The sequence below is a fragment of the Culex pipiens genome, chromosome 2 (genome assembly GCF_016801865.2).
Source record: "Culex pipiens pallens isolate TS chromosome 2, TS_CPP_V2, whole genome shotgun sequence".
Lineage (NCBI taxonomy): Eukaryota > Metazoa > Arthropoda > Insecta > Diptera > Culicidae > Culex > Culex pipiens.
The window spans coordinates 211,198,083-211,223,868 of NC_068938.1; positions in this window are offsets into that span (position 1 = coordinate 211,198,083).

The window sequence follows — 25,786 nt, forward strand, 5'->3', positions numbered from 1 at the left end:
TTTCTTAATGACAAACAGTTATTTTTAAAAATCTGGTCCAAAAACATTACAGAACATTATGCTCTAGCCATCATTTCACGAAAATAGCTATTAAATCAACTTTTGTATTTTTCTTAAGGGGTTACATACATGTAAAAAATCTCAAAAATTCATATTTCCGATTATTTATTAAATCTTTTCAAAAGATTATTTCCAATCACTCCTGAAAGTTTCATAAAGATATTTCTTGATTTAAGTGAGTCGAAGACGATTTAAGTTTAAAGTTTTGCCTTGCGCAAAGCGAACCGTCTAACTTTGTGAGCGTTTTTCTCAAAACACCGAGTTGATTTGCGGGTGCCACGATATCTCGAGATGGTAAAAACCGAATTGGCTGAAATTTGGAGTGAGGACTCTCAAGACCAGGGATGCCACATGACTTTTTAAAATGTCTTGGAAAAAGTCTGGGTATGTCTGTGCATTTGTCTGAAATCCAAATATACCAATTAACAGTCATAGAAATCCATCAAAAATTGTGTTTTTAAGCATTTGAAGACTAAAAAAATAAGTTTCGATTTATATTTTTACAAAATTTTAATGAATTAAAGTTTTTAAAAAGTCTGTGCACCTCAAAAAATGTCTTACACAAGCTCAAATGTCTGTGAAACACAGACAAATCTGTGTATCTGGCATCCCTGCTCAAGACATATCCCGTGTGCATGACGAAGCCCGATTTTGAAATTTAGGCTTTTGAAAAATTACAAAAATCAAAAACTGTTGATTTTTTATATGAAAAACAGAAAAATATTATTATCTTTTTTTTTAAATTAACTTTTTGAGAATCGGCCTTCGTAATGCACACGGGACCCGTTTAGTGAGTCTTCACCAAAATTTTGAGCTGATTTGGTCAAGGCAGTGTTGAGATATCGTGACACCCGTTTTTTGAAACTACTAACTTAAAAAAGCTATATCTCGGTAATGGTACATCCAAATGTCTTCATATTTATTTTGTTAATAGATGAAAATGTATATTTTAATGCACTGAAAACAAATTTAAAAATATGTTAAGTATGTGCTCATACCAACCCTTGACCAACCAATGTTGTTTCTTTTTCCAAAAATTCTTCAAATCTTGATGAATTTTTTGGGATTTTTTTTTTGTAGTATGGAAACATTCTATCTATTGAAATAGTTGTTTTATCATCCATAAAGTAGTTTACGCTAAAACTAGCCAAAATTTAGGATGACGCCTATGGGAGCGTTCTTTTATTACGTAACGCAGTTAGGGGGGGGAGGGGGTGTCGGTGTCTGTTACGAAATGTTACGAAAATTGGGGGAGGGGGGGTGTGCTGAAAAATTCTGCAACGCAAAATTTTCATATAAGCACTCATAAAAATTTGCAAAAAGACCTTGCGTTACGCGTTACAGGGGGGTAGGGGGGATGGCTCATCTGTTACGATTTGTTACAAAGGGGGGGGAGGGGGGTCAAAAATCCCAAATTTTGCGTTACGTAATAAAAGAACGCTCCCTATTCGCATTTCGGGTGGGACACCCCAGTTTAGATAGCTAAGATTTTTTTTTCTTCAATTTTTTGGACTCTGGAAATCATACAAATCGGTGGTTTCTAAGATATAGCATTGCCAATAATTGAAATTGAGAAAAAATGTACTTTTCTAAATGTTACATAGTTTACCTTTATTTAAAAATATGAACAACTCGAAAATAATTGGTCCGATTTCACGCTAAAAAATTGCCCAGTGTTTCAACCATTTCAAAGGGATTTCAAAATATATGTTGACCATGTTGAAATATCAGGGATGTCTAAAACAAATAATGAAGTTTGCAGATTTTATAGAATATTGCTGAAAAAATGAAAAACTTTTACAAGCTAAAAACGAACATATAAATTACGCTTTTTTGAATCTTGATAACAATACTTTTCTAATTAAGAATAATCAAATCAATTCACTTTAAATGATTTTTGAAATATATAGAGTTGGCTATTGTTTGTCAAAGATGAAATATTGAAAAATTCTAAAACTCAAAAATGGAATTAAAACTCTACAATTTCCATGGAAACATTCTTCCAAATCATCTTCCAAACTAAGCATATTCTCCAAATATTCATCACGTACTACGTGGCCACGTTGCTCTCTTCTCCAGCGCGGAGAACCACGTCTAGACGCGAATTTCTTGTCCTGACTCGAGCTGTGAAAAAAAAAATTGGATGCATCATAATTTTTGGACGAACAAATCTAATCATGTTGATCCACTGCCAGAGATATTGGCTTCGCTCGTGTGCGTGATGAATGCAAAAACAGAACCATTTTTGGGCCAAAATATTTCAGCTCACAGCTTCAATTTAAGGCAGTGGGGTTGTAACCTAAATCCAGTTAGCCCCCTCCAAATCGCGCCGAACTTAATTAAATTGGTCGATCGGACACAGAAAGCTTAATGAGTGCACATAAGGCTCATTCACCCTCTCCCACTCACCCGCGCGAATTGAATCTCTAATTAAATCTGTGGCCAGTGTTAGGACGGGGGAGGTGCTTATGCTGATTCGATACTGGCAGAGGGATCCAATTGCGTACTTAACGGTATCATCCGGTGTGTGTGCTTGCATTTGGTCAGATTGCCAGAATTCAAGCGATATTCTAATGCGATTGAATGGCAAATATGGCTGACTGGTTCAATTTTTGAATTTCTTTATGGTTGAAATCTTTTTGTAAAAGTTTGATAAAATTCAAATTAACAGTTCACTTAGATCAAAGTTGGCCAAAAAAAATGAGGGGGCAAAAAAATATTTTTTCAAAAAGTTTCAAAATTTCAATGGAAATTGAACTGCAATCAGCTGAAATCAATTTAAAATGCATTCCCCTGCGTTTGGAATCATTTTAAACATGCATGGGTTAATTTAAAAATCTCTTGAATTTTTGAAAATTTACGATTTATACTGTTGCAAAATGTTTTTTTTCGCTTAAATTTTTGTTTTCGTCAAATCTTAAATTTTTGAAACTAATGATTGCAAAACAACTGAACTAGTGTAAAATGCATTTTAAAACAATTTTCCAGGCAAATGTTGAAACTATGGCTTGTTATTTCAATATTTATAAATTTTTTTTTACCGCCTCCCTCGACTCCAGCCAGAGCCGAGGAACAAAAACTTTGAAAAATATTTGCATCTGCCTTATTTGTTTCCTAAAATAAATAACCTATAAATAAAAAAAACCTTCGATTTATTTAAATATTTTAGAAGAAGGCATAATTTGCGCTTGTTTAAAATGGTGCAAAATCTGGTAACGAAGCATTAAAAAAATATATATTGGTTTTGGAAAATATCGAGGTCAGCAAATTCTAAAATTTAATGTTTGATGCAAAATTTAGTTTGCATTCGAAAATTACAATACATTTTTTTTATAAATGCATCGTTTTAAAGATATAGGCATTTTAAAGTATAAAATTTCTGAAAATTTTTTTTTGAATTTTTTGAATAATTTAAGAAGAACATCTCTGTTAAATAATACATGCAAGGAGCTGTGCAAATCTCTTAAAAGTGCATGTTTGACTTTAGAAAAAGTCATTTTGAATGCAATTTTTTTTTTAATTTTATATTTTCAAGATCTATTTGTTCCCTTTTTATTTAACTGCAAATAAAACTAAGTTAAAAAGAATCAACTTCTTCTATTTAATAACAGCTGAGTTTTTAAAGTATGAAAAAAAAATCAAATTCATTAAGCTTCAAAATCAAAATTTAATTTTTAACGAAAAGAAAAGAGGAATTTTTCTTGAGTAAAAAGTATATCAAACATGTATTACAATTATGTATGCAACTTGAGAAATTTCAATCATCTTCAGCAATAAATATTTACAAAAGAAAATTCAGTGATACCTTTTCTAAACTCGGAAAGTAAAAAATCTTTTGAATTTATTTTTAAAAATCAGAAAGCTACAAAAAAATTATTTGTTTAGGAAAATGAAAAAAATAACTGAATTTAACTTAAATAATTGTACATATTATAAAAAAAAGCTTTCATTTTTACCGTTGTTCAATCTTTCGACCTTAAGCATCTCAACAAAACACAAGAAAAATACTTGGAAGGTTTTAAATAATATTTTTTCAAAACAATATGATTTATCACAAAAACTCATGTCTTAAGAATTAGTCTAGAAAATTAATAATTTCTTTTCTTGACACAAATTTGATTGCATTTAGTGTCTTATGTTTTTTTTGTTCAATTATGTAATCAATGTTTTTAAAAAATCAATATTTTTTCTGAAAGCTTGATGGAACTTCAATACTTTTAATTCAATTAAATCGTATAAAATAAGTAATCTAGCGCTTTTCACATTTGCCTGGTAAAAAATCATTTTATAATGCAAATTAGATTTTGCATCAATACAGTAAAATTTATTTTGAATGTTCGATATTTTGATGACGAAAATTGTTCAGTAATTAAGTGTTTTTTCCATTGTCAATATTTCCTGGGACTTCAATGTAACTATATTTTAATTTTTCTCAACAGTATGACGGAAAAAAACGGAATCGACGTAACACCTTATAATGTGGCCCTCTTAAACCTTGCGGTTTCGTCAACGGATCCAAAAGCGTGTATCGTTCTTTTTGCGACAAGACTCCGCCTCCCGGGTCTCCTAAGTGTGAAGGTATGGCACAGAATACCTATATTTACATTTAGAATTTTTTCAACGCAATGACAGTTCTTCAATATTGAAACAAGCAAGACTGAAAGGAGACAAGGCTAGTAATAACAAAAAAATGGCTTTAAATTTCAAAAACTATCACATGATCAATATTTGAGTAATCAAAAACTCAACGCTTAATTTAATTAAATATGAACCAGCCTGCTTTCCACCGTTACACATGGTTCAAAATCATCGATATTATAGCCTTCTCCTCACAGCAGCAGCACTCCAAAACTCCACTTTATTGCGCCGGCGATTGCCACTAACAGTAATCGGGCCCAATTGGCTGCAAACAGATGCCCACAATGACTGGCGCTGGTTGGAATTTGTATAGGCTTCTCTGGGGCTCAAATATCAAGCCCATTAAGTGCGCACACGATGCAATTAAAATTTACTTCCCGGAGCTTTGTCCTGGTGGGGGTGGGGGGGGAGGTCATTGATTTGCATAATTGACCTTCTGTTGGGTGTGCCCAAAACGTAACGGGCTTCCAGAGCACATCAGAGATGTTACAATACATTTTACACTGATTTAACAAAAGAAATAATTTGCTTGGTAATGCAATGTGAAAAAGACTTAATTATGACTAATTATGATCAGGATTTATTATTTTTATTTCATGTTCAAAACCCAGACCAACCCTTTTTCAAGCAGAGTACATCAATCAATCAATTTGAAAATGAGTTCAAACAAATTATATCACTGCAGTTCCATACCTTTTTTCCACAAAGTTCAACGCATTGTACCTCTGTAATTAGATTTACTCAATTACCAACCACAAAGTACGCCACGTGGCATCCCGCGATACATTCAACGTTTGTTTGCGCAGTTCGCTAATTAAGATTATTAGTCACGGAAAATGTGTATGACAGGAGCAACAAAACCCCCCTTTTCACAGGTGTGGTGGGGTAATTTAAGAGCATGTCGGTGTCAATTACAATTTGAATCGATTGATTAATGGATTCGCACCATCGAGTTGATACTTTTGGTTTGAACAATGTAATTAGGAGGGGGCAACATTTATTCAATTTGTCACGCAGAGTTTTTGTTTGCGCATTTCGGAGCAAACAAAAAAAAAATCCTCAAATTAAAATGCATTTTTATCCGACTTGAGAGCGAAATTAATTGCATCTCGCCAAATCATTAAATCACAATTAAGCCCCTGGGTTGAAAGTCACGCACAGGACAGCACCTTCTCCGTCACCGTCATGTCCCTTTTCATTTCGACAAAAGGGACACGTGGTCAAACAAACGATCCAAAATGGACGAAACTTGCGCTCCTTATTCTCTCTCTCTCTCTCTCTTTTCACTGTCCGTGACGGCACCTTAGATTGAACCATAAATTACAATTATCAGTATTATCTCGAACCGTTTGTTCTCACCTCTGGCAAGGACCTTCTTGGTACGGTTTGACCTCGGTAGTTTGACATTTTTTTTGATATCTCGTGACGGAGGGGCGGTACGACCCCTTCCATTTTTGAACATGCGAAAAAAGAGGTGTTTTTTCAATAATTTGCAGCCTGAAACGGTGATGAGATAGAAATTTGGTGTCAAAGGGACTTTTATGTAAAATTAGACGCCCGATTTGATGGCGTACTCTGAATTCCGAAAAAACGTATTTTTCATCGAAAAAAACACTAAAAAAGTTTTAAAAATTCTCCCATTTTCCGTTACTCGACTGTAAATTTTTTTGGAACATGTCATTTTATGGAAAATTTTAAACCGGCTCCGTGGCTTAATGGTTACGGCTTCTGTCTCCCAATCAGAAGGTTCAGGGATCAAATCCCGGTCGGTACCTTTGAAACTTGGAATCAGGAATTTGAATATAAATAAAAACTAAAATGAATCAGGTGGGATTCGAACTCACACCTTTGGATTGGTGGTCTGGGACGCTAAGTAGTCGGCCATCGGAAAGTTTACACTCTTGCAGTGAATTGATCCGTAGTGTTGAAACATGTTATCTTCTTATATTAAATACGCGCTGATCCCTGATTTGCCTGAAGGGATTGGAAGTCTAAATATAGATCGAGTTTCCTTCAGATGCTTACTTCTTTGTTTAGGCGGGGCCGAACAATGCCCAGCGACCTCGGAATTGGACCGCAAGGAGCTCTGTCATTCTGAAATGGGTCGTTGGAAGCAGCGCGAGGGCTGTCACCACCTAATACCCGGGACTGAGATAAGCTGTATCAGCATTCGGCATATACAAAATCTGATACAAATTATACTTTCCCATAATTTCGCTACCGGTTAGCGGGTATTGGATTGGACCACACACACACACACATGTCATTTTATGGAAAATTTAATGTTCTTTTCAAATCTACATTGACCCAGAAGGGTCATTTTTTCATTTAAAACAATTTTTTTCATTTTAAAATTTCGTGTTTTTTCTAACTTTGCAGGGTTATTTTTTAGAGTGTAACAATGTTCTACAAAGTTGTAGAGTTACGAAAAAAAACGTTTTGAAAAAGTTGGTCGTCATCGATCATGGCCGTTCATGGTCACCCGCGACAGACACGGACGACGAAACAAAGAGAAACGCAAAAAGTAACTTTTTCAAAACTTTTTTTCGTAAAATCGCGATAACTCGTGATGTTTATAAGCAAACCCCTTATGTCTATATATCAAAATTTTTGTTATTGTCTGCTCTACAACTTTGTAGAATATTGTAACACTCTAAAAAATAACCCTGCAAAGTTAGAAAAAACACGAAATTTTAAAATGAAAAATTTTGTTCTAAATGAAAAAATGATCCTTCTAGGTCAATGTAGATTCGAAAAGTACATTAAATTTCCCATAAAATGACATGTTCCAAAAAAAATTTACAGTCAAGTAACCGAAAAGGGTAGAATTTTTAAAACTTTTTTAGTGTTTTTTTCGATGAAAAATTCGTTTTTTCGGAATTCTGAGTACGCCATCAAATCGGGCGTCTAATTTTACATAAAAGTCCCTTTGACACCAAATTTCTATCTCATCACCGTTTCAGGCTGCAAATTATTGAAAAAACACCTCTTTTTTCGCATGTTCAAAAATGGAAGGGGTCGTACCGCCCCTCCGTCACAAGATATCAAAAAACGGATTCGTGATCAGGGACAAAAGTTACCTCTTAGGACAAAGTTTCACGCAAATCGAAGAGGGGTCGGAGCAACTGCTGTGTGAGTTGGTGGAGAATTACCCATATCAAATAATATTTTAACATAAAATGCACCTTTTTCAAGTTATAGGCATTTCAAATTGATTTTTTTCAAAAAACGTAACAGTTTTGCAATTTAAAAAATACAAATTTAGGAAAAAGAACCCATGCTTTAAAAAATTTCGTAGATCTGTGAAAAAATCCATGAATTTACCTTTTTTGACCCTGAGTTGCTGAGAAAAGCCTTTTTAAGCTTTTAAAAATTAGTTTTACTCAGCATTGCCTAAATAGCCCTCAATTTTCAACTCGCTTTATCTCGCAAACTGTTGGTTAGATTTCCAATGTTAATAAATGATATTTTTGTGAAATTTTCTGTTTTCTTCAACAAAAATAAATTTGATTCTTTAGAATCAAGAGTAATTATTGAAAGGGCTCAAAAAGGTAACATAAAGAAAAGTTGACTCGAATTACTCAATAGCACAATTTTTAGGATATTTCAGCAATTATTGGAAGGATTTTCAAGGTTAGAAAAAGAAACAATCTTGCAATTATCTGATTTATCAATTAAGTCTAACTTTAGAAAAGGTTCAAAAACAATAATGTAGTACCTTTTGAAAAGGTATTGTTGCGTATGAAGATTTTAAAAATGTAAAAATGTGATTTTAATGTTTGATGAACTGTACTAGAAAGATTTACCAATTTCATGGATCCTTAATTTTCAAAGATCTGGATAAATGGTTTGAAAATTATCCAACAAAATTGTCCATCTATTTTCGCAACTCCTGTTGAATGACCTTCCGTTTTAGCAGAGAAGTTCGTGTGTTTGTGTGCAACCCCAAAAGTGATGCTCGCCAAAAGTGAAGTGGGTGTGTGAGTGAAAGTGAGCGACCCTTGCCCTCCTTCTCTACCAAACAATTTGAGAGACAGACAGTGATGCCATAAAACGAAGAAAAGTAAACATTCCCCAGCCCAGTTGATGGTGGAATAAAGGGAAGAAGGAAAGGGATCACGCTCTCTCTCTCTCTCTTCTCGTTGTCCCGGTGTGGTAATTAATTCACTGGACAAACACATTTGCAACGACGACGACGACGGGATGCGACGGAACGGGATAATGAAAGTTTACTAACTCGATGGTCGTTGTCGTTCGCCCCGGGGGTGACGTCAATCGGGGAAAAGTAATTGTTCGCAGCAATAGAAAAAAAAAGGTGAGGGCAATTAATTTGGTGGAAATATGCTTTAAAAAAAACAGATTCTGCATTAGTCTCAATATCTCTTAAATCTCATGTCAATACAGCCTAAATCACACAATTTTTTTAAGAGTGTTGAAACCATTTGCTGATACCGTTCCATTCGAATTTAAGTCAAAATGGATAAGATTCCGTTGTAATTTAGTCTGGTTTTACTTTTTAAAGGAAGGCTTGTTTTTTTTTTTTTAATATATATCATCCGGACTCCGGAATTCCCGAGACAAACTTAGCTTTCATGAAAGTATTTCCCAAATTACCGTACTGAACAATTGAGTTTTGATCGAGAACCAGTGAATTGAATTTATTTTCAAACTGAATAAATCTTAATCTATAAACCAAAAATTAACAAATCCAAAAAAAAAATCTCTATAGAAGTATCATTTAAAAGGCGTAGTGGTAAAGTTTTTAGATTAAATTGTTATATTTATGTTTGGATCAGTTTTTAAAAGTTTCTACGTGTTCGCAAACCAGCTTTTTATTTTGTTATGAATCAGGATCGTCCAAATTTAATTAAATTTTGACCCTCGGCTTTGGTCAAGGTTGAAGGAGAGAAGGGCAAGTAAAAACTAAATAAAAAATTTCAAGCTCAGCTTTCAACAATTTGAAGTTGAAATTATCTCAAAATGCTTTAATTATTATTACTAGGGTTAGTGAATTTTCACGATTTCACGTGAAATTTGTGAAATTCAAGGATTTTTGGAAATCAATGCATAAAAAAAACTAATTGTGCAAATATTTTATCTTAAACGTTTTACCTTCCTCACCTTACTGAGGAAAGGCTATAAAATCACTCGAAAAATGTGATTCTTTATTCGACCTCGTAGACCCACCTTTACCTATACCTATCGACTCAGAATCAAATTCTGAACAAATGTCTTTGCGTGTGTATGTCTGTAAGTCCGTGCGCCGAAAAATATGCACTCTATTATCTCCGGATTGGCTGAACCGATTTGGACCGTTTTGGTCTCTTTCGATCCGTCTTGGGGTCCCACAAGACCCTAGTTAATATTATGAAGTGTGGACAAGTACTTCAAAAGTTATGCTAAAAAAAGGTTTTAGCTATACTTAGGAAGATTGAAAAAAGGGTGTTTTTTGTAAGAAAACCCGCCATGCTATATATTGTTAGAAAGGTATTTGAAAGACCTTTCCAACACGTTCAAAAGATTGAAGACAACCCCGTCAAAAGTTATGAGCACTTAAGCGTTTTTATACACTTTTTAAGGCCGGATCTAAATATTTTGATAAAAAAAAGATGTCCGGATCAATCATGCGACCCATCGTTGGATAGGTAATCAAAAGACCTTTCCAACAAGCCCAAAAGATTGAAAATCTGACTTTGTTCTGAAAAATCGATCATGTCGAGCCATCCTATTAATTATACTAAAATCTTAACGGTTGTTTGACATTAGATTTTATAGGTTATTTAAGCATTTTTCACGATCCGTGAAATTTTGTGTTTTCGGATAGTGCTCCCCGTGAAAATTGCATTTTTTAGCGTGAAAATTCACTAAGCCTAATTATTACAGTTATACTACTACGGAAAATTCGCAAAATATGAATCATTCCTGGATATTTTTTTTCCTTAAGTTTTATGTCAATTTTCCTATCTGTAGTCCCAAAATTTTGAAAACAAAGCTCAGTTTTTTTTTATGTAAGAGATATTTCTCATGGTGCTTTTCTTTTAAGGAATTTATGGAAATTTAATTTAAATAGTTCTACAATACAAAAAAAAACATTCCTTCTCGATTTAAATTTGATTTTGCATCTAAAACAAACATTTATTCCAAAGTCGAGTTTTCATCATTTTCAAAATCAAACACTTTGAAAAAAAAATATAACCTCAGAACTAGATTTTGTACAGTAATGCAGTCATACAAACCAATATTCTGGGGTTACAAAAAAAAACATGAAATGGTAATTTTTCAACAAAAGTCTCATTATTTTCAGGGAACCTTAAAATTCATTGGAAAAGGATATTTTTAAATTTAGAGGCAAATTGCATATTTTTTGCTTCTTTCTGAACATCTGTGTTAATCTAAGGAATCTGTTCTGATTATTATTTTTTTTTTTTTTTTGCAATAAGTCATCAAGTCATCATTTATGCCACGTCCAAATTAGATTTTTTTTTAAACTTTAATCAGTGCTGCTAACGTGTTGAATTACTTACGAGCTAGCTCTAGTCTGAACTTATTTGTTCGTAATGTATTGCTTTTATTTAGTAATTATTTGAATCAGTGTCTTGCGAACCTTCGTGGTGAACGGACACTAGAGCTGCGGTATTTTTTACTACCTATGCTCAGAGTTATTTCAAAACAAAATTCACAGTCTTTTTAAAGACTACCTGAGTTATTTTCCAAAATTCTAAACAGTCTTTTCAAGACTAACCCCGCCTAAAATTTTGTTGTATTTTACAAACGAAGCCATCTTTTTAAGAGAACTTTGCTTGCAAAATGCGTCAAAACAAAGGTAAACGCAAATCTTCTGAAGATTTGGTCGTTACGTCGGTGAAGCGTTTGAACGCTAAACCGGCTAACGGAAACAGAAAAAGAAAACAGCCTCTTCTGAGGTCTGATTCTGATTCTGAATGTGAGGTCAATCCTCCAATTCCATTGACAAACAGTTTCGGTGTTTTATCCGAAACTGATGACAAGGAACCTTCTCCTCGTACTGAGCCTTCTGCCGTCGAGAAACGAGTAAAGGCTCCGCCAATTGTTGTGACTTCCGTCTCCGATTTGACCAGCTTTCGAACGCAACTGAAGAATTGCAAGGAAACTTGCAATTTGAAGGTTTCGTTCCAGCTTGGTCGAAGAGGAGAATGTCGCTTGTTGACGGAATCTTTACAAGATCACCAAACTTTTGTTGGTTATTTGAAAAACCACAAACACAATTTCTACACGTATGAGACCAAGAATGCTCGGCCATTCAAGGCGGTCTTGAAAGGTCTCTCCAACGACTTGTCGGTGGATGAGATCAAAAACGAACTTAAGGTGTTGCTTGGCTTTGCCCCATCCCAAGTAATACCAATGAAGAAAAAATCAAACGGGAATATTTCTCGCTTTGGTTTGACTTCACAATTTTATCTGATTCATTTCAACAGAAATGAAATCAACAATTTGAAACTTTTGGACAAAGTACAGTTTTTGTTCCATGTACGGGTAAAGTGGGAGCATTTTAAGAAACATGGCGGTAATGGCCAGAATCTGACCCAGTGCCGGCGTTGCCAGGCATTCGGTCACGGTACTGATCATTGCGCCATGGTTCCAAAATGCATGGTTTGCGGGGATTCTTCTCACGACAAGGACAATTGTCCCGTGAAAGAAGTCACCCAATTTAAATGTGCAAATTGTGGTGGAAATCACAAATCAAATTTCTGGGATTGCCCCATCAGAAAAAAGGTTTTGGATTCTCGTGCTAAGCATCAGCCAAAATCCAAACCGAAATTTTCTCAAAGTCAGGTTGTACCTGCATCTTTAAATCAAACGTTCGTGCTGTCTCACTCGAACAATTCTAGAAATACCCCTACCGTGGAAAAGTTAGGTAACAACAATGGCATTTCTTATGCTAACGTCGTTTCGGGTTCGGGTTCATCCACGAATTTTAAATCCTCTACCAATCTTTCTGAAATTGGGCAGGTACCTCAAATCTCATTTGAAAATTTTTCTGCTGGCAACGCTTTGGGATCTTCTGATCTCGGCGATGTTACGTTTGAAAAAATGACTTTTTTGCAAAACTCACTGTTTGGTTTGATTCAAACAATGAGTAATGCTACATCCATGATGGAAGCAATCCAGATTGGATTAAAATTTGCGAATGATGTTGTTCTTACCCTGAAGTTTAATCATGGATCTAAGTAATTCCATCAATATTATGAATTTTAATGCTCGCTCTTTAAAAGCGAAAGAAAATGAATTTTTCAACTTTTTACGAGTTCATAACGTGCATGTTGCTGTTATAACCGAAACATTTTTAAAAACTGGCACTTATTTGAAAAGTGATCCAGATTATAAAGTTATAACTAATAACCGAATGAATCGAAATGGTGGTGGAGTTGCAATAGTTATCCACCGTAGTATGACTTACAGCACTTTACGTGACTTTAAGTTAAAAGTTATTGAAAGTTTGGGCATTGAACTTGAAACTTCTTTTGGGAAAATTATGATTGCAGCTGCATATTTGCCATTCCAATGCACTGGGGAAAATAAAAATTATTTCAAAGGGGATTTGAATAAACTTACTCGGCATAGATCTCGATTTTTGATCATCGGTGATTTTAATGCCAAACACCAATCTTGGAATAATTCAAAAGTAAATTCCAATGGTAAAATTCTGTTCAGAGATTGCACTTCTGGTCTTTATTCGGTTTTATACCCGAATGGGCCAACTTGCTTTTCTTCTGTTAGAAATCCATCAACAATTGATTTGGTTTTGACAAATCAAAGTCAGTATTGTGGTCCTTTAGTGACTCATGCTGATTTTGATTCTGATCACCTCCCAGTAACTTTTTCACTTTCTCATGAAGCAGTTACCAGACCCAATAGTTCTGTGTTTAATTACCACAAAGCTAATTGGGACAGGTATCAGCATCATATTGAGAATAATTTAAATCATGATTTTGTTTTAGAAACCAAAGCTGATATTGATTCAGCCTTGGAATCTTTAACTAATGCAATTTTGGATGCTAGGAATATTGCTATTCCTAAAGTCCAAGTCAAATTTGATTCTCCCATTATTGATGACGATCTTCAGCTTCTGATTCGTCTGAAAAATGTTCGCCGAAGACAGTATCAACGTTCTCGTGATCCTGCACTGAAGCGAATTCAAAAAGATTTGCAAAAGGTTATTGACCACAGATTCACTCTCCTGCGAAATGAAAAGTTCGCAAGAGATGTCGAACAAATTAAACCTTATTCCAAACCTTTTTGGAAACTTTCAAAGGTTCTTAAGAAACCTCAAAAACCCATCCCTTCTTTAAAAGATGGTGATAATATTCTATTAACTAATGGGGAAAAAGCTCAAAAACTTGCTCAGCAGTTTGAGAGTGCTCATAATTTCAACTTGAATGTTTTGAGTCCTATTGATAATCAAATTTCAATAGAATTTCAGAATATTGTTGAACAAGAATTTTCATCAGATGAAGTTTTTAATACGGATCTGAATGAAATAAAATCTATTATCAAAAAATTTAAAAATATGAAAGCCCCTGGTGAGGATGGCATTTTTTACATTTTAATTAAAAAATTACCAGAAGCAACTTTAAGTTGCTTGGTCAAAATTTTCAACAAATGTTTTGATTTGGCATATTTTCCCAGTAGTTGGAAAAATGCCAAAGTAATTCCGATTTTGAAACCGGATAAAAATCCTGCTGAAGCCTCAAGCTATCGGCCCATTAGTTTGCTTTCATCTATTAGTAAATTATTCGAAAGAATAATTCTTAATAGAATGATGACGCACATTAATGAAAATTCAATTTTCGCTGATGAGCAGTTTGGATTTCGCCTTGGGCATTCAACTACTCATCAGTTGTTGAAAGTTTCAAATTTAATTCGAAGCAACAAATCTGAGGGCTATTCTACTGGCGCTGCTCTTCTTGACATAGAAAAAGCATTTGACAGTGTTTGGCATAAAGGTTTGATTGCGAAATTGAAAAGGTTTAATTTTCCGATTTATATCGTGAAAATTATTCAAAATTATTTGACGGATCGTACTCTGCAGGTATGTTATCAGAATAGCAAATCTGATCAACTACCTGTACGTGCTGGCGTCCCTCAAGGAAGCATTTTGGGTCCAATTTTATACAATATTTTTACTTCTGACTTGCCTGATTTGCCCCCAGGATGTCAGAAATCACTTTTTGCTGATGACACAAGCATCTCCGCCAAAGGCAGAAGCCTTCGTGTCATCACAAGAAGATTACAAAAAAGCTTGGATATTTTCAATTCTTATTTGAAAGAATGGAAAATTACTCCAAATGCTGCAAAAACTCAACTTATTATTTTCCCTCACAAACCAAGGGCTGATTTTCTTAAACCAAAAAGTCATCACATTATAAAGATGAATGAGGTAAATTTAAAGTGGGAGGATCAAGTGAAATATCTTGGACTTGGTTTTGACAAAAACCTTACTTACAAGGATCACATTGAAAGTATCCAGGTTAAATGTAACAAATATATTAAATGTTTGTATCCACTTATAAACAGGAATTCTAGACTTTGTCTCAAGAATAAACTGTTAATTTATAAACAAATTTTCAGACCTGCCATGCTTTATGCTGTGCCGATCTGGACAAGCTGTTGCTTAACCAGGAAGAAAAAACTTCAGAGGATTCAGAACAAAATTCTGAAAATGATTCTGAAACTTCCTCCCTGGTTCAGCACCAGTGAACTTCATCAATTAGCCGAAGTTGACACTTTGGATGTTATGTCCAATAAGATAATTGATGCATTTCGACAAAAATCATTGCAGTCTTCAGCTGCATTGATCCGCTCTTTATATAGTTTATAAGTTAGTTTTAAGGTATCCCTTTTCCCTTTTGTACATGTAGGACCTCCTACATTTGAAATCACTGAATAGCGAAAGCTACAATATTTCATGAATAAATGAAAGTTGCTAGTATTTAAAATTGAGGTGAAAAGTCATCGTTTGTGATTGGACACTCAATAAAATTTTAACTGAATGAATGTACATGGAAAAGAAATTTGAATAAATATAAATTAAAAAAAAAAAAAAAAAAAAAAAAAAAAAAAAAAAAAAAAAAGTAATTATTTGAATTTGGACTGAAATCTGGCATAATTAAATTGAAATGTTTTTTTCTAATTCCTTGAATAATAACGTAACTTATGATCCCTGATAAATATCCGAGTTATTATCCAGTTTCGAATTGTTAAAAATTTCCGAAGACCAGTTGAGATCAATGAGAAAAGAAATTGTGGTTTGGCTAAGAAAAGAAAATTTGTTTGGATTTCCATTCAACAAAACATGTTTCGACTAAGTGTGAAAAAGTAAAAAACAACATTTTGTTGCTTGAATTTTGGGAATTCTTTAAAAAAAATAAATCCCAGGAGGCAAAAAATACGATTTTAAGAGAAAGTAGAACAAAAATTTATTTCTCGATTTTTTTGTACATCGAATGCTATATAAAAAAAAATTCCAACCCAAAATTTAAAATATGATTTTCAACGCAAGAAATTTAAAACCGTTTTCAGTTGATAATACTTCTAACTCCATTGACATGTTGAAGCCCCCTGATTTTTTGATTGATTTCAAGGGGGCGCAACTTTTAAACATATCTGAAACGGCCTAACCATTTTAATAAATATTTTCCTGAGCAGTTCAAATCAATTCACAGATCAGGAAAAATGGAGTGAAAATAAAACGCAAAAATTACATGAGTTTGCATCTGAATTTTTCAGGCAAATGATTTTTTTTAATTTCTTCCCAGATTTCAAATCAATCCCTGTAAAACAATGCCTCCAAATCCCGCCCTTTAAAAGCCATCTTCCGAAACAACACAAACGATTATTTCCGACCGTCTCACTCTTCATCCAGGTAAAGAACCCCTCGAAGGCAAATCCCTCCCGTTTCCGGTCTTTTAACTCGCAATTGTCACCACAATCCAGTTATTTTTCGCCTGTCGCCTGCCATCCAGCAGCCTTTTCCTCTCAACTTTTAATTTCGGCCCTAGTTAAATAACTCTTCCCTTGGAAGGGGGGGAAAAAGGCTGAAAAATTGAGCGGAAGTAACTACCGGATGTTGGAACCGGAAAAGGGTTGAGCGAAATAGCTCATATGTGAGGCTGTAACCCCTTTTTGTTGCTTACGTCACGTGGAGTTTCTGTGACGTAAGCACAAGATGTATTTTTTTTTAATTTCAAAACAGTTATATTCCTTTGACAAAATTACAGAAAATATATGTTTTTGTCATTTTAAATTAAAAAATTTCAAATTTTCCGTGGAAATTTCAAACTCAACCTAACAAAATGTGTAAACTTTGCTCTTCAAACAAACTGTCACCTTTCTGTTTTCCCACGATTCCCACGTCTGGAGGAGGAAAATCCATTGCGGTCAAAATCGCAATAAATAATCCCTTTTTGCCGCCACCTTTTCGGGCCGGGTCATGTCCCCTTGAGTTACGGCTCACGTTTCGCGTGTTCTTTCCAGATTGTTGGCTTGGTTAGCCGGGTGACACTGACTGCTGCTGGCTCGCTCGCACACAGAGAGAGATTAAATAAATTAAGAATTATTTCACAGGGGTATCATTTTTCAAGGGCTGAGCTTGTGTCGGCTTCCGGACGGGAAGCTTTGCGAGGTCGTGGTCAGATTCGCGTTTTCCTGTTAGGGGGAAGAATTTTCCCGTCGCGCTTTTTCACCGGGAGAGGTGATGGATTAAAGTGCGGGTTTGATTTAGTGTAGGAAATGTTGGGACACCCTAGCGTTTGCTCTCACTTCTTCGAGAAAAAATGTTTTACCTCAATGATGAAGAATCCAAGGAAAAACCAAACAACAAAAACCCCTCTTACAAATAATAAAGCACTTTTCGCTCGAAACACGCCCCAAGAATGCCAATAAAGTTGATTTGTAAAAGAGGGAATGAGAGCTCATAACGAGCCAACGAACGACGCAAACGTAATACATCAATCAGGTGCAGTGTGTTTGTTTGCAGGATGCACTTGTGGGTGAAACCCGTGAATTTCCAGCGCAGATGCATGTGGACGTGCGAAGGGTAGTTTGAACATTGTTGTGCTTTAGCTTAAAATTTTGATTATTTCCTTTTTCGAAAACAGTAAATATTGCTAGAGATGATGCCATTTATGAATCGGAAATGTTAAATCAAATAAACATCTATGAATTAGAAATATTTATAATTCTTAATTTTTTTTCAAATTAATGCAAAATAATATATATTCTTATAATAACCCAGAAAATTTTTCACACTGGTCGTTAAATCAAGCAAAAAACACATTGAGTAGTTCTCTACGATTTTGCATTTTTTTCAGATTTGCGAAATCGTAGAGAACTACTCATTTATGAATCTTTAATACATTTTTTCACGTTGGTGGTGATAAGTATGCAAATTTTGATAAGATTCGACCAAATGAACAAGAAAATTTTCAATCAAAAATTCTGAAAATAATTTGCAATTTGCAAAGTCCCTATCAATAATGTTACCGAAGAAAAAAAATTGGGCCTGAATGGATTTTTTACATCATCAGTTTTTCTTTCAATTCCCACAAATAAAGGTTTATGAATCAACGAAAATCAATTCCACAGTGAAAAATAAATGAATAATGAATAATGAATAATAACCTTAAACCTGAATAATCAATAAAAAATAGTTTTGAATATTATCAAAAGTTTCAAACTATGTTTCAATAATATCTTAGAAGATTGGTTTTTTGAAAAATTTTAGCATAATTTCTTTTATTTTATTTTACGATGATTTTTTTTTGACAGCAATGTTGCAATTGTTGCAAATTTTCATAAATTTATTTAAAAATGAGGAGATCATAGAACTATGAACCATCAAACATATTTAAAGTGGGTTCAATTATCTGAAACTCACAATTTTTGGAGACCTTGAACTTTGTATTTTTAATGAGGATGATATTGTGTACATATATTCCATATTTCCAAAGAATTGGGGTCTTCACAAAAATAAAAAAAAGCATAAAAAAAACAAGCCATAATTTCAACAATTGAATGCAAAAAGTGCTTAAAAATGCATTTTACACTAGTACAGTTGTTTTGCAATCATTAGTTTTAAAAAATGTAAGATTTGACAAAAACAAAATATTTAGCGAAAAAAAAATGCGATACTAAACATCGAAATTTTCAAAAATTCAAAAGATTTTTAAATCAACCCAAACAGGCAAAATAATTATAAACGCAGAGGAATGCATTTTGAATTGATTTCAGCTGATTGCACTTAAATTTCCTTAAATTTTAACGATATTGCACCCGGTTAAAACATTTTTTCAGAAAAGCTTCTGCTAGAGTTCAAAATTTGGCCTGATTTATCAATTGGCGATAAACAGTAACAAAAATTATGTTACATCTATTACATCTAGGAATGTTGACAGAAATCCTGTTAAAAATATTTTAGAATAATGCCCAACATTTGAAAAAGTCAAAAGTAACTTAATAAGTATTTTTGAAATTAGTTTAAAAGTCAAATATTTAGCTTCATTTTTAAACATTGAAAATCGAATAGATTTTGAAAATTTTAAAATAATGCTTAATAAAGTGACACTAAAAAACAGTTCTTTTTATAATTTTAACATACCTCAGCAGTCAAGAGTTTGTTCAATTTAATTCAGTAAGGAAAAAAATATTAAGTTTGCTCAGCTCATCAAGAATATATTTTTGATTACTTTTCCTTTATAAATATTATTTAAGTGCAAAAAGTTTAACAATTTTCCGAAATTTTAATTTTAGAATGATGGATATACCTAAGGTCCTCATTACAAAAAAAAAATTACATCATACCTATTTATCATTATCAGATTCCATACTGGAAAATGTCATCAATCGATGCACAAAAAATTCAATCAATTTTACGACAAAATTCAAGCTTTTCTCGTCATATTTATACCTAAACTCCCATGCTAGAAAAAAAGGGGAAATTTCCATATAAATTCCTTCTTTTTCTCGAGCTTGGAAGTTTAGGCAAAAATAAGGATAAATTTAGACAAATTAGAACCAGGTGATTACTTTGAATTCCAACAAACTGACTTCAGTAATATAAGATAGGCAAATCATGTCTTAAAGCGTTAAAATTAAATCTTTGTAAGTAGTCGCTAAACCTGTTTTTAGACAGTATCCCGCTAATGCCCAATTATTTTTCGAAAATTTGTATATTTACCTTGTTTAGGAGATCATTTAGAGCAACTTTAATTATTCGAAAAACATTGCTTGTCTTGTTTTATGTTTTACTTGTTCTTTTAGTAGTTTGATTTGCATTAATCTTGTTTGGTTTTTTGTTGTTTAAAATAGTAATTAGCTAACTCTACCACCTTCTATCATTACCGTTTGCCAATTTAGTTTTTTAATGTTTTAAAGTCATTTTATCCATTTTTAGCACGTTTTTCACATTTTTTACTATTATCATCTAAATTGAAAAAAAAAGCGTAGATGCGTAGTTTGAGAAATTACAACAATTACTGCTCACTTACTTTTAAATAAAATATAGAAAATGTTAGTAGAAAACAGAGCCACAACCCACATTTTCCAATGTTTATGAAAGTCACATAAAATAAGTCAAACTTCCAAGAGTTAAATTATCCTTAATTTTTAGAGTTCTTCTTTCCGATGTTTATTAAAGATCAAAAATTGATCGAAAAATGGATTTTTGGCGAAATTGTAGATCGAAGCCCGTCTTGAGACCGGGTTGGGTTGTAGAGGTTCCAGGACATTAAAGACTATGTTTTGTTATGCTAGAAAGTTAGCAAAACAATGAAATTTGAAGTTTACCGTAGAAACACAACATTATTGAGGGGAAGTGCCTAAAATTATGAGTCGATTTTTATTACACATTATTTTTGATAGATATTTTAGGTGAAAAAAATGTATCCAAAACTAGAAATCATTTAGTTTCAATTGTGCTTATAAATTTGACAAAAGTTATTTATTCATTTTGAAGATTTTCCTGCACACAGTTTTCCACCTACCCTACCAAATGCTCTTCTATCTGAACAAAAGCGCGAATGCAATTTGTTAGCAAAGTTATACGCGAATGTCGGTCCTCATCGTTGCATCATCGTCTGAGAGCTGCATAACGCAACGCCAGCAACCGTACAAGAAGTGCACTTCCCCTTGTCCTCGTTTTCCCGCCGTGACTTTTCTTTTCATTACTTTTGCGTTTTCCCAAACGCGAGATATGTGTGGGGCAAAAGTTTCGTTTGTTTGTGTGTTTGTGTGATGGTGAAAAAGTGCTGCAAACTGTTGTAACTGCATTCCACGAAAAGAAAGCTCGCATTTCACCTTTTTTCTGCTGCTCTTTTTTCTGGTGCAATGTCAGTGTTTTGTTGATGCGTTGAATATAAGTTAGGGAGTGGAGAAAAAGCGAAGGCATTCCAAGCTGTAATGAGTTTGCAGAAAATTGAGAAATTCTAGTGCTTCAGTCAATCATTAAGAGAAAAACAAACTTTAAGATATGTTATATTTACCTAAAAATCAAAACAACAATTTATTATAAAATTATTGAAATCCTTATTCCTTTCCATTTCACTTCAACCAAACCGCTACGATAAACCTCTTTGCAGTTCATTTTCCAAACTGGTCGAAGGATAATGAGGTGTTACGATATTCCTCGTCCAATCCCAGTCCACAAAATGGCACCCAGTCACGATGATGGTTGGTTTTCCAGCTGCTTCTTTTTTCCTCCACTCTGTGCTTTTCCATTTCACACCATAATTGAAATAAAAGCATGTTATTCGGATGTTAAAACACACAGAAAGTCAGCACCAGGTGGACTTCTACTGCAGTGTGAACATAACAATTACTCCTCGTTATTCGAACGTGTGCTCCTGGTCCGGGTCCTGGGGTTCGAGAAATATTTCTCTTTTCTGTGTCGTGGTCCAGGACGCCAACCAAAAAACAATAATTTTATATTTATATGCAAAAATATTTCGGGGGAAAACGAACCATGTTGTGAAACAAAATATGCACAACCCTCGTCCACACAAGCTTTTACGATGTCTAGGACGTATCTTTTACCCCCAGAAAATTCATCCGAAACGAGAAAAAGGATTATCTCGTCTCTTCGGAGAATGTCCTTCCCACCTCTCCCCCCGAAAATTGTTCAAGCAGTCTCACCACAAATCCCGACCAACCACCTCCAAGCCCCAATTCTTTGATGCATCAATCTCGAGTTTGTTTAGCCTAAATGCTCCCATATTTGCGTTGTCTCTGGAGACAGGGACTTCTTCCATCCCTAGCCCTGCAGGGCGGGAAAACCATCATCATCATCATTGTTTCCAGCTTCCGTAACCGGTGCGGAATAGATCCGGCTTATTTTGACGGGTAGTTTTCGGAGCTACGCAAAAGGTTGCCAGGTGGACTGATTAGTATGGAAATTTTATTAACTTACTTCTAAATGATGCCCACTAAATCTCTGTCAACCAATACAGATTCTGTCATGACACCTTCCCAAATTCTTTAAATCTTACTTATCTTATCTTTGTTTTTGTTTTTGTTTTTGTTTTTGTTTTTGTTTTTGTTTTTGTTTTTGTTTTTGTTTTTGTTTTTGTTTTTGTTTTTGTTTTTGTTTTTGTTTTTGTTTTTGTTTTTGTTTTTGTTTTTGTTTTTGTTTTTGTTTTTGTTTTTGTTTTTGTTTTTGTTTTTGTTTTTGTTTTTGTTTTTGTTTTTGTTTTTGTTTTTGTTTTTGTTTTGTTTTTGTTTTTGTTTTTGTTTTTGTTTTTGTTTTTGTTTTTGTTTTTGTTTTTGTTTTTGTTTTTGTTTTTGTTTTTGTTTTTGTTTTTGTTTTTGTTTTTGTTTTTGTTTTTGTTTTTGTTTTTGTTTTTGTTTTTGTTTTTGTTTTTGTTTTTGTTTTTGTTTTTGTTTTTGTTTTTGTTTTTGTTTTTGTTTTTGTTTTTGTTTTTGTTTTTGTTTTTGTTTTTGTTTTTGTTTTTGTTTTTGTTTTTGTTTTTGTTTTGTTTTTGTTTTTGTTTTTGTTTTTGTTTTTGTTTTTGTTTTTGTTTTTGTTTTTGTTTTTGTTTTTGTTTTTGTTTTTGTTTTTGTTTTTGTTTTTGTTTTTGTTTTTGTTTTTGTTTTTGTTTTTGTTTTTGTTTTTGTTTTTGTTTTGTTTTTGTTTTTGTTTTTGTTTTTGTTTTTGTTTTTGTTTTTGTTTTTGTTTTTGTTTTTGTTTTTGTTTTTGTTTTTGTTTTTGTTTTTGTTTTTGTTTTTGTTTTTGTTTTTGTTTTTGTTTTTGTTTTTGTTTTTGTTTTTGTTTTTGTTTTTGTTTTTGTTTTTGTTTTTGTTTTTGTTTTTGTTTTTGTTTTTGTTTTTGTTTTTGTTTTTGTTTTTGTTTTTGTTTTTGTTTTTGTTTTTGTTTTTGTTTTTGTTTTTGTTTTTGTTTTTGTTTTTGTTTTTGTTTTTGTTTTTGTTTTTGTTTTTGTTTTTGTTTTTGTTTTTGTTTTTGTTTTTGTTTTTGTTTTTGTTTTTGTTTTTGTTTTTGTTTTTGTTTTTGTTTTTGTTTTTGTTTTGTTTTTGTTTTTGTTTTTGTTTTTGTTTTTGTTTTTGTTTTTGTTTTTGTTTTTGTTTTTGTTTTTGTTTTTGTTTTTGTTTTTGTTTTTGTTTTTGTTTTTGTTTTTGTTTTTGTTTTTGTTTTTGTTTTTGTTTTTGTTTTTGTTTTTGTTTTTGTTTTTGTTTTTGTTTTTGTTTTTGTTTTTGTTTTTGTTTTTGTTTTTGTTTTTGTTTTTGTTTTTGTTTTTGTTTTTGTTTTTGTTTTTGTTTTTGTTTTTGTTTTTGTTTTTGTTTTTGTTTTTGTTTTTGTTTTTGTTTTTGTTTTTGTTTTTGTTTTTGTTTTTGTTTTTGTTTTTGTTTTTGTTTTTGTTTTTGTTTTTGTTTTTGTTTTTGTTTTTGTTTTTGTTTTTGTTTTTGTTTTTGTTTTTGTTTTTGTTTTTGTTTTTGTTTTTGTTTTTGTTTTTGTTTTTGTTTTTGTTTTTGTTTTTGTTTTTGTTTTTGTTTTTGTTTTTGTTTTTGTTTTTGTTTTTGTTTTTGTTTTTGTTTTTGTTTTTGTTTTTGTTTTTGTTTTTGTTTTTGTTTTTGTTTTTGTTTTTGTTTTTGTTTTTGTTTTTGTTTTTGTTTTTGTTTTTGTTTTTGTTTTTGTTTTTGTTTTTGTTTTTGTTTTTGTTTTTGTTTTTGTTTTTGTTTTTGTTTTTGTTTTTGTTTTTGTTTTTGTTTTTGTTTTTGTTTTTGTTTTTGTTTTTGTTTTTGTTTTTGTTTTTGTTTTTGTTTTTGTTTTTGTTTTTGTTTTTGTTTTTGTTTTTGTTTTTGTTTTTGTTTTTGTTTTTGTTTTTGTTTTTGTTTTTGTTTTTGTTTTTGTTTTTGTTTTTGTTTTTGTTTTTGTTTTTGTTTTTGTTTTTGTTTTTGTTTTTGTTTTTGTTTTTGTTTTTGTTTTTGTTTTTGTTTTTGTTTTTGTTTTTGTTTTTGTTTTTGTTTTTGTTTTTGTTTTTGTTTTTGTTTTTGTTTTTGTTTTTGTTTTTGTTTTTGTTTTTGTTTTTGTTTTTGTTTTTGTTTTTGTTTTTGTTTTTGTTTTTGTTTTTGTTTTTGTTTTTGTTTTTGTTTTTGTTTTTGTTTTTGTTTTTGTTTTTGTTTTTGTTTTTGTTTTTGTTTTTGTTTTTGTTTTTGTTTTTGTTTTTGTTTTTGTTTTTGTTTTTGTTTTTGTTTTTGTTTTTGTTTTTGTTTTTGTTTTTGTTTTTGTTTTTGTTTTTGTTTTTGTTTTTGTTTTTGTTTTTGTTTTTGTTTTTGTTTTTGTTTTTGTTTTTGTTTTTGTTTTTGTTTTTGTTTTTGTTTTGGTTTTTGTTTTTGTTTTTGTTTTTGTTTTTGTTTTTGTTTTTGTTTTTGTTTTTGTTTTTGTTTTTGTTTTTGTTTTTGTTTTTGTTTTTGTTTTTGTTTTTGTTTTTGTTTTTGTTTTTGTTTTTGTTTTTGTTTTTGTTTTTGTTTTTGTTTTTGTTTTTGTTTTTGTTTTTGTTTTTGTTTTTGTTTTTGTTTTTGTTTTTGTTTTTGTTTTTGTTTTTGTTTTTGTTTTTGTTTTTCTTTTTGTTTTTGTTTTTGTTTTTGTTTTTGTTTTGAGATTAAAAGTTTATTTAGATTCACCCTTTTTTCCTTTGTTGAGGCTTGATGAATTGCAATAGAAGGTATTACGTTTTTTTTTTCATAAAAACATTTTTTTTTTTTGCGTGATCTATGCAATTCATAGAGATTTACCCTTCTTTAGTTATGAAAATATACAAAAGGTTATTTTTTAACGCGGACTAAGAACTTCATAGAGATTATCTTTTTTGTATAAAGATTTGAAGATTTTTATAAAAAAGGTATAGTTTCACTAGAAAAATGAAATTTAAAGAAATTTACCCGTCTTTTTATAAGATTTGAGGTTTTGAATACAGTCCAAACCCGATTATCCGAAACCTCGATTGTCAGAAAGTTCGATAATCCGAAGTTCGATTATCCGAAGGTTTGGATAGAACTTCGGATAATCGAATTATGAACAAAAAAATATTTCATTTTCTTACATTAACGTCAAGTTTGAATTTGGTGACCTCATTCTAGTCAGATTGACTATTAAATTAGAAAATGGATTTTTTTTTTTCAATATTTGATCACCGTCATTTTGGCCGCCATGTTGAATTTTAAAATTCTAAATCAATTTAGCGAAGTTTAAGGGACATACCTAAGCTCAACAATCAAAAATAAGACATCGAAAAAAAACTTGATCGTTATTCGATTATCCGAAGTGAAATTTTTCCGAGGCCTATTTGGAGATTTAAATAAACAAAATAGAAAACATAATCTTTGAGTTTCATTTTTTACTTTATAAAAATTAACCCACCTTTTGATAAAAAAAAAGAAAGCAAAAACATCTGTAGGGAATGGATCATGGCAAAAAAAAAAACAAAAAAAAAGTAACTTATTATCATCATAATCGATAACTTTGGTTTCAGTTGCCTTATTTCTTAAAACACCACAAACCTGGCAACCCTTCCCGTCCCAAACCCCGCCGAAAGAAGTGGAT